This window comes from Aythya fuligula, chromosome Z, assembly GCF_009819795.1.
Source record: "Aythya fuligula isolate bAytFul2 chromosome Z, bAytFul2.pri, whole genome shotgun sequence".
Lineage (NCBI taxonomy): Eukaryota > Metazoa > Chordata > Aves > Anseriformes > Anatidae > Aythya > Aythya fuligula.
In genome coordinates, this window is record NC_045593.1 from 237,138 (window position 1) to 252,461 (window position 15,324).

The following is a 15,324-nucleotide window of genomic DNA, read 5'->3' on the forward strand; positions in this document are numbered from 1 at the left end:
ATGTACTGGCTGTCGAGAGCTCTGTTTAATTTACCACCCATGGCACAAGGTTGGAAAATCATCCCTCCCTAGGAAAGACAGTTACTATTATCACCATTTCCATTTCCCTAATGTTCCAACTCTTGCTACCTCTTCTGTGAGTCTGCTACCTGACAGTACTGAATAACTTGCACACATGGCAGCTGAGCTGACTCCTGTGCCAGGTCTCACGGGAAACACATTGTGAGCAAGCGTAACCCTAGCAATTGCAATGACACCTGCTTTGTCCTGAGTTACGGACACCAGGAGGTTACAAGGAAGACTTACAGCCTCTCTGTAGGGTCACCCTTACACCACTGGTGAGCTCATTGTGGGAAATAATTCATGCGTCTGCACTGTGCACTGTTTAGTGTTTCTGTCACAGTGTGAGGTGGGAGCCGAAGAATGCTCGTGGAGTGCCACAGGGCGATGCCAAGCCCAGTGTGTGTGCAAACAAACAGCAAAATATACGCAGCTGTGGGGCAGCACCTCAGTACCGCCATCTGACTGCTTGCTTACTCGGGTGGCCTCTGGCCAGGGCACTTCCCTTGCCCTCGGTGCTTCCTTGGATGGTGCCAGCGCCCTGGGACCCTTCTGGCCTGTGGCATGGTGCAGCCCAGCACCCCTGGAAGGATGCGGCTGTTCTTGCATCCCTCATGAGCCTGGGGCCATGGGCACGGCATGGTCGTATTCCTGCCCCTCTGAGCTCCTCATGGGTGCTCCCCAGCCCTGCCCAAGCCTGCCAGTGCACGCATGATGCTGAGCTCATGCAAGCTCAGGCCATCAGCATCCCCATGCGCAGGGACGCACAGTGCACTGCGACACCCTGGCAGTGCTGCACAGCTGCCTGGGCTGCACACTGACAACACGCGTGTGCAAGCTGCACACACACATAGACACACACACGTATGTATGCACACTTATGTAGCGTGTCTCACGCTGCATGCTCACTAATAGAAACCTAAAATCTTAGGTTTGCTAGCTCTACACTGTACATACCCATTTCAAGGTCTTGAGCCTTCTTCCGAGGAGTTTGCTGGAGCAAAAGGATGGGCCAGGGAGCAACCCTGTCCCCAAACACCGTCCTGTTGAGGGTTTTAGAAGTCCATATCAGAGCTAAATGGTCAGCTACGATTGAAAACAAGGCAAATTTCTTTTTGTAAAAATTTCCAAGGAAAATGAAAAGTCTGTAGCCATCATCTAGAGGGACATTAAGGAAGGTTGCAGGTTTGTACAATTAAACAACAGGAAACCAATAGTATTAATAGCTCTTTGGCTTTCTTCCACCACCATGAGTCCAAGGTCTGCTGCACGCATTCCTCTAGCTCAAGCAACACCTGCTGTCTTAGCAGTTAACTCACTGCTGGGCTTTGGCATTACCCGCATGTGCACGCACTGTCCTAGGTAACTTTGCCTGTGTTAGCACGATGAGAGGGAGGGAGGTTGTTCTCTGCCGGAAACGCCTGCTTCCTGCCTGCTGAGTGGCGTGCAGTCCTACAGCAGTCTTAAAAATACCCAATAACCTAAATCACCAAAAATATTGTAAAACACATCTGGGGTAGGGAAACACTTCTGCTTTCATAACATGTCACCTCTTAGCATGTCACACCACTAATTTATGTGCCCAGCACTGGAAATGCCCCTCTCTCATTTGACATAAAGGGGGCAGAAGAGGCAGAGGGATCAAGGCCCACAGAAGAGGGAGGGGATGAGCCAGAGGACCCCAAACACAGACCCAGCCCAGAGGTTTTGGTACCCAGGGCAGCCCGTACTCATCACTTTATCAGCCTTCTTTGAGATGGATCAGCAGTCCCTGGTGGCTCTCCCTTCTTTGTGCGGAGTGGCAGGTGGTGAGGCCATTTCAGTTTGTTTCACACAAAAGAAACAAATGCAGGGCAGTTATCTCGCTGGAAGGGGTCCCCAGGTGACAGCACGTTCCCGTGGGATGGCGAGGGGGCCGGCTGCGTGCCCCCAGCCCAGCTGCCTCCCACTCGAATGAGCGTTTTTCCATGCAGCAGGACGGCCGAGCGTTATCCGTCGGTGAGGCATCCCTTGCTGTCACTGGTGACAATACTCGGTCTGACTGCACCTGCTGTGGCCCCGATTAGATTGTGTTTAATGTCAGGCTGTTTGGGGAGATTATGAGCAGTTTGTGGGCATCGGCTCCTCCAGCACGTGCACGCATTGTCTGCGGGCCTAATCCACTGCTTCAGACCTGGAGTATCTTGCCTCTTTGTCCGTTCTCTCAGAAACTGCTGCCTCAGAAGTTATGCTCCCACGCAGCCGCTGCTCCCACCAGCACCTGCCCACAGCCCAGGGCTTCGTTGTGCCTGGGGTCTGGGGGAGCTGCTGCTGTCCCAGCATTGCCTCCTCGTCCCCCTCCAAGGTCCTGGTCCCACAGCAGGACCTCCTTTACACAGCTTCTGAGTGTAATCGACGTTTGCAGAAACACTCCCTCCACAGCACAGCCTCACTAGCCCCACACTGGAAGTTTTGCATCCTCTCACAGAGGAAGGAGCCCGCAGCTCGCCCGGCGGAGGGAGGCGCAGGCTCTGCAGAAGAACGTTGACACCTGGTGGCTACCGCAGCCAACTGCTCAGGTGGCCACTGGGGACCCGGGGGGCCGCTCCCGGGCTGTGCCACGGGAACTTGAGCAATGGAACAAAATAATTACAGAAAATATCAAAGCTTTACTGGCATTAACCATGTGTTATCCTGCATGTTCACGTGCGAGAGAGGGACAGCAGAAACAGAGCTTCTGTCAGTGAGTCTTCATGGAGCTGTCCTCAGCCTCTGCAGGCACGCTGTGTTCAACAAGTATGCGTGCAGGTTGGAGCCTCAGGCATCAAGAAACCCACATCTAGGAGTGAATAGCTAATGACTAAAATATCACTGTAGGCTTCCTTCATGACAAAAAGTATCATTTGTTCTTTTTGAGCTACTGTGCTACATTTTCCATGAATAATCTTACCTGCAGTGTTCCTACATCAACCGAAGGAAAACCAAACAGTCTCACGGGCAACAAACTGCATTAGCTAACTGAAGTCCTGAACCTGAGCCCAACTGCACAGGCTGGCCAAGGTCATGCCATTCAATCAGCTTCGCTTTTAGAACAGGGTGGGTGCAATGGTCCCTGTGAGGGCAAAACACATGGATCATACTAGCACATTAAAAGCAAAGAAAAGAGAGTTACATGACTCCTTTGTCCTGTTAGGAATCCACGTGTATCCTCATCCTCCTAGGGACAATGTGAAATTTCAGGATCTGTTTGTAGAAAATCCCTCTGACATGAGAAAGGATTTGAACTTGTTCTTTCATTTGTACCACACCTTTCTCCTCCTTCAAAGGCTCCAAGACAAACTTAACTTGCTTCATCAACAGGCACCCAGGTTGAAGGCTGTTGAATTCCAAAGACAGGCAGAGAATGACCAGCATTAGAAATAGACCAGGTGAAAGGCATTGCTAATGAAGGGATTAGAGCTCAAATGGGGAGGTAGAGCACGAGCTTCCCAGGATCCCATCACCCTAGATGAGTCCTGCACCTCTGTGTTCAGGTTACATGTGCACAGGAATGCCTGCGCCACGAGACACCCTTGTGGGCCTCCTGGATGCCATCTGCAGGGCCTCAGGTGGAAGAGAAGATTTCCTTCGATGTCCCTAGCAAAATGGCCAGCAAGAGCTGGTGCCAGGTCAGAGCAACCTCTCCAGAAAAGGGGATGAGCCTCGCAGCCAAACGCCTGGCAGTGGATGGAATCTCTGTCATGTTGCACAGAGCAATGACTTTGAGTCTGGCTGATCCTTCGGGGGCAGTATGAAGCCAAAAAGTAACTTGTTGAAATCATACTGAAAATTAAACAGCCAAATAAAAATTGCTATGAAAACACACAGACTGTGAGATGGTCTATTGAGTTCCTACCTGGAAGGTTCAACTCTCTGTCAGGCTTGCAGCACTTACCCTCACAGTAAAGTGGGGACAAAAACCATCTATGAGAGGCTTTGGAAGCAGGGGCTGTCCGGGACAGCACGGCTGGGGACCACGCTGGGGGTTTACCCAAGCCAGGTGCTGCCTGCACCCACAGGCGCTGACCCTTCAGCCCCACAGCAGCGGGAAGAGGCAGGGCTGGTGGCAGGGTTTGCTATGAACCTCTTGTCATTTTGGAAGAGAAAATAAACTCGCCACCCTGCCCTTACCCTTTTGTCCACTAAAGATTAGTAAAAATTATTCTGTTAGCAAGTTGTTGACTTGTGATAATAATAGAAGGGTAAACAGCAAAACCTGATTTAAACTCTGCTTAGGCTGTCGCACTGACAAGACAAATGCAAATGCCTCGATATAATCTTTGCAAGCAGAGAAATTGGTTTGACCCATTCTGAAAGCCTCTCTCTGCCATCCTTTTATGGGAACAATACAAATAATTACACAGGCCTGGTATGCGAGAAATAGCTTGGTTTCAGATAAGGGAAAAATTTACATTTTGCACTACATGAATACAAATAATAATCCATGTAGCAAAGACAACTGCTCAGCAGCATCGCTCTGCTCACTACATTTTTTATTGCTTCTCTTCTTAGAGTTGTCCAAAAATGTCCATCTTACATAATTAAAATAAATTCCAACTTGTGATATATCAAAATTCTAATTATACCTTTTAAACCTTATAAATACCATAGCTTGGACATCTTTAGATCTAGGAGGCAGATGGAGTTTAACAGGAAATATTACATCAACAGATGCCACTACCTAGTTATCTTTGTTCAGTCTAGGAATAAATTGAAGGGTAAGGCATGGAAACATGTTTTCTTATAGGGCCACCATCTGCTAATTTGAGAAGTTGCTATCACTGATGACTCAGTATCATTTGTGTTTATAAAAGTATTACTGATATAATTCTCAAGATAGCTATTATTTTATATTAACTTTATCATAACAATCGATTAACACCAAGATGACTGCTGTAAGAAAGTATTGCAATAAGAAAAACTGATGAGTCTAAAAGGAAAATAACTGAGCAGAATTAATTGAGAAAGGGCACTTATTTCTCACGGGGATCTTCAGAAAACAAACTTTTTTTTTCTTTTTTTTTTTTTTTTTTTTTCCTTTTCTGTCATATTCTGTTAGGAAAGGAAAATTTAGAACTTCCAGCCTGAGCTTCCAGGAAGGAACCCAAACACATATTTGATTTTGAGCTGGCAGACGGATAATGAAGTAGCTTTAAATCATCATCTTTGCTTTCCATTGCACTCTGTGTGCACCAAGTACATGCACCAGTCTTTCTGTCTTCGGGAATTCAGTTCAAAGAACAAAAGGAAAGAAAAAGAGATGCTCTGATAGTCTCAAGCTTTTTTTTTATTTTTATTTTTATTTTTTTTTTTTTGTCAAAAAAACTTTTGAGTGTGGAACATTGCTAAAGCTGACAGTGCTCTGCAAAGTTTTAGCTTCAGTGAATCTGTATTTCAGGGAGTCAGAAAAAGGGAGAAAGGGCTGACTGGAAGAAACAAACAAACAAACCAACCCTCCAACTCAGCATATAATGCTTGCATTTGGGAAACCAAGCATTGAATATTAACTTATTTTCAGCTTTAAAACATCCATTGGGGGTTGGACCTGATGATCTTTTGAGGTTCCTTCCAACCCCTACAGTTCTGTGATTTCAAAATAAACATTTGTTTTTTCTTGGCAGACTTGTTTGTGATAACTTAAGCAGCCACCTCCTCAGATGTCTTCTTTGGAAGGATGATGGTGTGTAGAAGTCTGCTGATTTCATGATGTACCTGGTAGAATTATTTCATTTCAGTACAGAGCAGAGTCTAAATAAGTGAATGTGACATTTCCTTCTGATTTCATTGCCAAGGGCGACAGGTGTGGCAGGACACAGCCCTGGCCTCACGTTGGGCAGGTGAGCTCCTGACAGGACTCTGCCCACACCAGCAGCTGTAGGCATGTGTCTGCTCACCTGCCACAGAGCGCGGGGCTGCAGTGGTTAACCAGTTGTGAATTCAGTCCAGTAACAGATCGTATGCTTGCAGGGACACAGCACTATGTGTTCTATGAAAAGAGTGGGCCTGTTGCAACCACACACAACAAAAGCGGCTCCTGCCTTGGAGGGCTCCAACGTTACACAGGCCACTTGGTCCTGGCACCCCAAGGCCCTGGCTGGCATTCTGAGACAGCACCGCGTCCACAGACCTCTGCTCCATGGCACTTAGCAGAGCTAGAAAGAGAATTCTTGCTTTTGGTGTACAATTAGAATATCAGAATAATTTCACAATTGAAATTATTCCCCTGTGACACAAATTTTATTGCATGATCCAAACCTGGGGACCAAAATCTGCTCGAACAGTTTTGCAACACAGCGAAGCCAAGAGCGCTATCTTAAGGTAACATGTAGCAATGTTTTATTTATCTACCACGCATGTTATCTGCATCTATTTGCATTTTAAGTTGTAGGAATATTTAGATGCCAATTACTCTTAAGAACGGTAGGATATTAAATTATATGTTCCCATAGATATACATATATACATATAACTTTGGAATCAGCAAAGTAACTAGTTTCAACTTCAGTAAGAGTCTGAATCTGTCTGATTTACTGGGGAAGTGTTTTAATAGTAATAACTTTCTCACATGAGAGCTAAAATAAAAAGGCTGTATGCTAAGTAGAAATTGCACTCTGTAAGTATCTTACAAGTATCCTTTTTTTTTCTTTTTTTTTTTTTTTTTTCTCTCAACTCAGAGAGTGACTGGCTTCACAAACAGCTGCAAAGTTGAAGGGAAGCCAAAAAAGCAGAAATTCAGCTGAGAAACATCAGTCAAAAGCTAGAGGCCAAGTTTAGAAGACCACCAGGGAAAGGAAACTCACAGATCCAGACAAATCGTATAGCTTAATTTACTGTAGATTTTCTGCTGCTAAAGATCTGAGCTGAATATATTGAAATCAGAAGCACCAAACACCTGATTATCAATTGTCTTTATGTGAAGCAGTGTCATGGTTGAGAGAGGATGTAAGGAATATGGTCCAAATGAGCTGCGATGCCTGCCAGCCACCACATGCTCCTCTTACACAGGGCTGAGGGACTGAAGGAAGACCAAAAGCACAACAAATGTCTTCAGCCCAAGCTTACGCAGCCAAGTCCCATGGGAAAATTAGAGTTCTGAATCACATTTGCTGTCATTCATTGTGAAAATAAACGGCAACACAGAGTTCAATAAACACTAAACATTAAACAAAGGAAAGTTTTGTAACTATCCAATAGTCACAGAGCAGTGTAGATAAAAAGCTTCTCCTCCAGATGAGCCCTAGAGCAGGGGGCTGTGCTGCCAAGCACCCATGCTTACACCAGGACAGAGGATGACGTAAACACTCCCAGGCAGGAATTTGAATGTAGCTCCTGCAGTGCGAGCCCAGTGTGTTGGGTTCACAGAGTCTTGGATAGAGAAATAATTTCAAAACGAACTTGAAAACTCGCAGGGTAACCAGATCCACTGGGGCTTCTCAAAAGGAACTGTGCTGGTTTTTGCTAAAACCAATGAATGCAGGCAGCAGCAACAAGCATGATTGCACAGATTTGGGTCCTGTAAAAGGATATCGACTCCAAATCACTTTGACTCATTGAGTGCAAGGGTTCATGACTCAATTAGCTCCATGCACTTGAATGAGCACTTATTTCACTCATGTTCTTCCATAATTTATGCATTTCTGCAGGCATTTTTCTCCCACTGTGTTTGACAAAAGCTAGAGCCTTGCAAGTGTGTGTTACAGCACTTGTAATTTTTGTGCTTCTGATGTCCTGTAGCATATGACAGCATTACGGAGGGGAACGCACTTACACAGGAGAACCACTGAGTACCTGTTTCCCCACCATTCCTGCAGGCCTCCTTTGGAGAGGCACAGTGTGGCCACCTGCTGCAGCTCGCTGATAAGGCCGCTGCTTTTCAACAGTGTTAGTAGCATTCATACCTTTAACATCATTCATCAGTTTTGATTCCTTCTGAGCAGTTTGTGTCAATAAGTAAAGTTTGGTTTAAAATATTTGGGAGACTATAAAAAGGATTTCTTTTCAATTCACCAGTTCAGCACAGATTTCTTGTGGTTTCGGTATTGCTCTGTCAGAACAAGCAGTGCCTCAAAAGGAGGTAGTAAATAACTTTGTAATTCAACCACTGTAGCATTTATTTATTTACTTATTGCCAGTTCCCATGCCTGAAAATCTTCCGGTACAGCACTGTGGCAGTTTTTCTTTTCCTTCAGGTATTTGACAAAGCCAATGTTGCAGCTCTGCATTCCCAAAAGAAGGAATTCTCTTTACCTTACCCCAGCACAATAACAATTTTGCCCAGGAGGGGCACTGTCACACAACCTTTATGCAGGTTACTTGTATCACAGGAGTTCCTAAGATTTTTTTTTTTTTTTTTTTTGAGAGTATCACTGACAAAAGCATTTGCAAGCAGCACTCTCAGCAGTATCACTGCCAAGACATTAACATGTGGTTGAATGTGGCCCAGATTCCACTTCAAAAATGTACTTGACTCCAGATGCATTGATCCGCTTTGTTGTGTGTGTGATACATACCACACAGAGATGAACACAAGTACACACAGGCATTTATTTTGTGGTAGGGCAACAGGAGGGACCAGGCTGCCATCAGCAAGTCCAGGAGCTGCACTGGGCCATGCACACAGCTGAACTGGGAACACGTGTTGAACAACCACAGTTCTCAACCCAAGCTGTACAGATCCATACCATTTAAGGACTCTGCAGAAGGTCTGCCAGAAATCCTGCACTCTATACGACACCTTACCTCCCTGCAAGACTTCAGGTGAATGTAATTGTGTAAGAGCTTGTTTGGCTGACAGTGTACATCAGGGCACATGGCAGACATACAAGGAATACTGATTCACATTTCCTAGATATACTGGCAAAAAGACAGTTTCATCTTCTTGTAAGTGTCAGAAACACACTGTGGCAACAATCACAGAAGAACAACGTGCACTGTAACACTAAGTTGTACCACAGATGTACAGTGCCATGACCGTGCATTTTTAACAACACCCTCTCAGAGTATGGCAAAGATTATGCCACAGCAAAATCCACTGCTACAGATTTAGAAACAGAGCAAGCAAATTGCCTGCTCCCATCCATCTCATCAGAGGAAAGTGTGTTTTAACACCAGAGGGGGATGCTGCATTACAACCAGAATCATGCCAGAGGACAGCATGACAGAAATTAGCAGGGGGGCTTCCACTGTAGTGTGCAGTCAGTCCTACCTCTGTTTTAAACCCACTCCACTTTTAACCAGCAAATTACCAATGTGATTGCAATGTAGTGTACAAACAGATGCAGTACTGTACCTGTTAGGACAGGTGAACTGCTTGCCATAAAGCACAGCTATTTTTTGATTAAAATGAGGCCATTATTTCCATTACAACCAGAGCTGATAATCTAATGGATGTTCCATATAAAATGATTTCTTCTTTGCAGATGCAGTGTTGAAACAGCCTGCAGTGTATGCAGAGTCTGCATATCACTAAGACAGGCATAAAGCAAAACCCACAAACCTCTGAGAATCTGCAAGTCGACATCTTATGGTTACTTTGCACTTCCTTGAAAGACAGCAATGGTTCTGAGAGGACAAAAAGCACAAAACATATTTGGCACTTTTTATGACATTCTCAAAACAGTTCTTAAAAATTACTGGACCAATCCCCCAGTCAGCCCTGCAAGGCAGGTACTGTGGATACTGCTGGCATTAAACAGGAGGGAAGGGAAAGGAGAACAGCAAAGACATTAAGATAAGAAATGAACAGAGAAGAATCCTGCGATCAGTTTAAATATCTAGAGTGCTGAAAAATAGCATGTTTAGAGAGGAATTCACCTGAGCAGTGTTAGCCCCCTAGAGGTTAGGTATCTCTAGGCTGCCTGGTCATAATCAATAGGAGGCGCCTGCCTCTGCGGGACAAGGTGTGCTGCCCTACAGCACACACCCCATATGCATCTATTACAGGATGGCAGGACAGAATACAAGAAACTAGAGCTGCCTAACATGTAGAGAGGTGAAATAAGTCCTAACCATCAAGCTACATGATTATAGAGCCTACGAACCATATCTGAGCTGTTTTAACCTCTGTCCTTCTGTACAGTGAAATCGCTTGCACAACAGGTTGAAGACTTTTCATTCTAATTTCAATTGACTCCAAAAAATGAAAGCAGAGTACTGGAAAAATGGATTTCTATCTAAAAAAAAAATAGATGAGGAAGTCCTAGTCATTTCCTCCTGCACTTGCAGTAGCACTTTGAGTGATGAAAGTACGTGCGGAGGCTGGTTGATGTGGGAACACACAGCCCACGTGCACCACGTGCTCATGCTCATCGTGCATGCCAGCAGAAATGATGGGAGACAGCATTTCTAATTAGCTTTTAAAATAAACCTGCTATGACTAAATTGCAGCAGTGGTACCTTAGAAATTTAGTAACTGCTTAATTTCCATAACATTAAGGTGTTCTTATTACTCCATTCCTAGATAATTGCAATTACTAAACTAAAAGATGAGCAAACTTAAAAAAAAAAAAAAAAAAAAAAAAAGGAAAAGAAGACACCTCCAAACCCTCCTCCCACACCTGGTACCCTAAAACGTCTAATTCATAGCAAACACCTTGGATATCAAAAGGTAACATGCCATAAAGTGAATAGATCTTGCTCTGAATTAAAATTCTGTGCAAGGAGGGAGTAATAATGAAAAGTATTATACTTACGGAAGTCAGGAACATACGTCAAGATGAACACAGCCCTGAGGATTAATGGATGACAGAGTGGCCAAAGCCACTAATTAGCTGACACAGAACGGGGGAAAAGAGTTGATGCATGAACAAAAGCAACATCTACAGAGACAGAGAAACTGCCTTGAAAACTGCTGGTGAGGAGCTACATGGTGCAGATGATCTTCTGTGGCCAATGGGACAATTTAAGGACACACAAGGTACAAAGTTGTTTTACTGAGGTGGTAACTTGCAGAGCTTTATGTAGATATAGAAGGCAAATTCACTCACACCATTTATGTGGAAGGTCAAGACAGTCTCCATTTCAATATGAAGAGTGCCTTGATTAGACTACAACAGGCAGTGGCTACAGCAGTTCAAAAGGTGGCCTTGTTCAAACACCTCCTGCCATTAAAGCAGTTGCCTTTTGAGAGGAATAACATGTGAGAAATAACTGGCAAAGAGAACATGAAAAATTTCATTAGGTCAACACTCTATGTGATGTAAACTGAGGATAACATTTTACCCACTGTATTCAGCTATTTTCTTCCCCCAGTCTCAACATCAGGTATGAAGTTAACTGGTTCCCCTGGGCTCTGGTGTCAAGTGGTGCAATCCAGGAACACCAGCTGACAACCTCTGCCACCAGAAGGCTTCAGATCTCAGCTGCGCCAAAATGAGATCCCAGCATTACTTCAGTCAGTACTTCTGACCAGGGGCAACCTGAGTTCCAAAGGGTGTTCTGCTCATCTGGTGCCGTCACGGTGCAACCACTGCTCTGACAGTCTCACTGCGTGCGATAAATGGGTAAGAGTACCCTACGAGAGGTTTATGCAGAAGCATAAAACCGTTCCTACTAAACCTATCAGCAGCATCACGATTTCAGAGTGCTATTCAGAAACACTTTAGAGGAGAAATCTTCCATCCTACAGACCTCATACAAAGTGGAGAAAACAGACTGACAGAGAAAGATGCTCGTACAGGTCGGTACAAAATCTCTTACTGCCTGTGCGGTACGGATCTCCTCTGGCAATTTTCCACCACACAGCAACACACAAGAGGCTGCTTAACCAAGGGCAGTGGCAGCTGGTGCAGCGTTACGTCCCAGCTCTGCCTTCTGGGCTCACAGACGAGCACAGCCAGCATAGTAAGCAAAGGCCAAGGACGTGAAATTCAGAATGCCAAACCAAATGAATCCTAAGCCGTCACTGCTGGAGAGCTCTTTATAAGCCTCTCATGTTCCCCTACTTCCATCACTTGCTAAAAACAGGATCACTCTCTGAAGTTCAGTGGTGCATTAACAATAACTTCTTGCATTCATATTTGCCTCTCAGCGCAGAGTGGGGAGGGAACAGAAAAAGAGCATTGGCCTTTCTGAAGGTGTGAACTTCTCCTTTGCCAGACAAGCCTGAGCTTATTTAGACTACCTTCAAACCTGTCTTCCAAACCTATTCAACTCTGAAAAAGAGAAACCAACACCAGTAAGTCACGCAAAAATCCATAGATAAAGCAGCTGGCAAACTAACACAGCCTAGCAGATAATTCAAGATAAAAATAAGTACTATCCTCACAAAATCACCCTTCAGGAAAAAAAGCAAGGCAGTTAGCTCACACAGGGCATCACAACCAGAGACAGCTTTAACAAATGCCTAGGTAGGTTTAGTAATCTATTTTAATCCTACTGACTTCACTGAGATTTAAACGTTGGCTCATTTATGCATGCTTAACTTTTAAAGTGCTTTGCTGGATAGGGGCCAAAAGGAAACACATGCCTCTTACAGCTCATCCGTAAGCAGTGGAATGTTTCACCCTTAACACCAACGATCAGAACAGTTAAAGCAGGTCCAAAAGGCAGCAATACATCGAGAAAATGCATTTCCATCACCACCCCTTTTGAAGTAGGACTCAGACAATAAAGATCTTCCCCACAGACCCTACTTTCGCAGGTCCTTCGTCAGACGATGTGCAGAGGTCTCCTCCCAACCTCTACAGCCCCGTGACCTTTTCTTTACCACGTTCAAACACAGTTACATTTCAAGCATCTCAGGTATTGATCTCCAAAGGTTGGAGCTGGCCCACTGCCAGCTTTAAGCCGTGCCCCGAGACAGCTCCTCGTGCCCAGCACTGCCGCTCCTGGGAGCCTGTCCCATGTCACCAAGGTCAGAGCACACCTGCAAATGAGCACACAAATACAGCCAGCGAGTCCTTTGCCTTCTAGACAGCTTTTAAGGTTTCAAAACAACTTTATCTATATTTCTCATGAAAATGGACAAAATACTGCTGAAACTAGCTGGGATGTCTCTGTGAGGTGATGGAAAAACATCACCTCGGCTTAACCAGCAGGCAGGTTGAGATAGAAGAAGCTAGAAAGCATAGAAAAGTGCAAAAACAAAACAAAACAAAAAAAATCCTCTACTACTAAGTGCATAGTTTGAGAAACCTGTACAGGAACAGGGTGCAGGTGTGCTCAACCTGAATTGAAGCTCACGAATCAGATTTGCCCTTCTCGTTAAGAAACAGAAACTTTTTCTACAAAATGCATTTTTAATGGAGTTTTGTTGACTTATTTTTTTGTTGTTTTTAAATTGGAAGAAGTAGGACAATACAGCATCTACATATGCACAGATACATCTTGTGGACAACAGTTTATTTCAAGAATAAGAAGTAAAATAAGTTCTCATAGTAATTAGAAAATTGTGACAACACATTGACTAAATATTACAGTACCAGAACATTTCTCAAGCTATACTTTCAATTTATAAGTCAATTACACAGGATAATTAACACACAGGTACATCTCAATCCTCAGTAAATAGGTCACTATTTAATACCCTCCAAAAGAGATATCAGAAACTCAAGCTCATTTGCAGATTACCTCAAGCATGGCTGTCATTTTGGAAAGAACTACATTAATTTCCACATACATATATCCACTTTTCAGTGCAAATTAATTTGAAGATCAGCAGATCTAGTTAACAAGGCCGTTAATAGCCCAAGCAGAGCCCTCCCTGAGCATCCAGCCAACATGCCAGAGGATTGCAGCAGAAGGTGCCGTTCTCAACTGAGGATTTAAGCTGGTTTGTCCATCACATCAATAGAACAAAATTTTCAACTTTTTTTGCTACCTACTTAATTTTTCTAAAGTAAAGTATTACTTCATGATGAGGGTCCTAATTAAAGCAATGCTGCTTATCAGTGTTATCAAGGCAGGAGAGATTACTGCCTGTATCTGAAAACTCTCTTTAACAGAGGTTTTCTCTCTGTAACCTCACACCCTCATATTTTCATGATTTCAAAGTACCAAGTCTTTTAAAAACCTAAAAAAAAAAACAAACACAAAAAAACATGTCAAAACCTTTTAAAAAACAACAATAAAAAACTTATAAAAACATCAATTTTCTCACAATCTTCCCCAAATACACATAGGCAGGTAACATATTTCTAGGTATTCTAAAACAAAACATTAGAAAAAGAGTGTCTTTTTGATCAAACTATTCAACCTGAACAAGCAAAACAGTTCAGTAAGCAAAACTGTCCTTTCCTGGACACAGACCAAAAGAATCTGTGTTATCTAAAAAGATAACAGCTAGTCCAGACGAGTTCCATCTGTTCCCTTTGGTCAACGAAGTAGTAAAGCACCATATGGAAGTAGCTCGTTTGCCTCTTAGTACAGGATCACCTGCCTTCTGAAGGTGCCTATACCTCTGCATTGCATAGGAAAATTACGGGTTTTAAAAGCTAAAGGCCCTGGAAGCCTAGCTTGCTTTTGGCATCTAGCCCACGGAGAGATTAACTCCACCTTTAAGCTCCAAAGCAAATGCACACATAGAGGCTGCAGGGAAACAGGCAAGATCTCGGGCCCTGACTTGAAGGCATTGGCTCTCACCTTCTGCAGGCTGCACTCGAAGTAGCTTTACACGTTTTATGTTTGTGTATGCTGGAGTCGTTATCTTGGGCTTTCATAGTTATTGGTTAGACTTTTCCTTTAACCTTTTTATTTGAAAGAACATGAATTCATTTGGCCCAGACAACATTTGAGTAGTTCTTTGGTTGTTTGTTCTTTTAAAATCACCACAAGAAAAACACTGGCTGATATCCAGAAACACCATCCCGCTACTTCAGCCTGAAGAAGCTCAAAATTTTCACTCACCTTGCCCGTTCCCTTTCAGCCTTCAGTATATTTTATTGCAGGACTACCTATACAATACTTTGTTTGCAACAAACAGGTACTTTTCTCCCTGACATTTCCATTTAGTGTTCCAGAACAGAAAAAGACCACCTTTCCAGCAACTAGCTCAGTATAAATCTTGTGTGTGATATGAGACAAAAATTATCTTGAGAACAATCCACCACAGTAAGAATCTGATTTTGTTTCCTCTGATTATTTGTAAGCTAGTATTCTCTCTCTCAAAGCGATGTTAGTTTATTAGCTCAGTTCCTCTTCTCATCCTCACCTTTTGCTTTCCTTGCACAGTTCAGCATCTGTCAGTTTCTGCCAAACACTGGCAGAAGCGTACATGCAAAATGCAGTAAATGCTGATTATTAGCTAGA